We start from the raw sequence: 557 nt of genomic DNA on the forward strand, positions 1-557 counted from the left end.
CTCCCTTTCTCCTCTCCTTGTTTATTTCCATCTTTCACTCCTGCATTATTTCCTTCCTTCCTTTCCTTTCTTCCTCTCTTTGTTTCTTTCTTTTCTGTCTATCCCTTCTCCTTTCCTTCCTCCGTCCCTTTCTCCCTCCCGTTTTCTCTACCTCGCTTCGTTTTCTTCCTTACTGTCTCTCCCTCTTTCTTTCTTTCACTCCTTCATTCTTGCTTCAGTTCCTTCTTTCCTTCCATCCTTCCTTCTCTCCCTTTTCCCTTCCTTATTTTTTCCTTATTTTTTATAATTTCTTCATTTGCATTTCCTTTTCTCTTAACCTCGTATTTTTTTTCATTTTCTCTTTTATCTTTCATATTTTCTCTTTTCACTTTTTTCTCCAGCGTAATGTTTTTCCTCTCCATATTGCATCTCTCTCTCTCTCTCTCTCTCTCTCTCTCTCTCTCTCTCTCTCTCTCTCTCTCTCTCTCTCTCTCTCTCTCTCTCTCTCTCTCTCTCTCGCGAGGTGGACGGGCGATATGACTCGTTTTCTTTAATCTAGAAATAGAAAACGGAGCAAA

Source organism: Scylla paramamosain, chromosome 25 (assembly GCF_035594125.1).
Source record: "Scylla paramamosain isolate STU-SP2022 chromosome 25, ASM3559412v1, whole genome shotgun sequence".
In the NCBI taxonomy this organism is placed as follows: domain Eukaryota; kingdom Metazoa; phylum Arthropoda; class Malacostraca; order Decapoda; family Portunidae; genus Scylla; species Scylla paramamosain.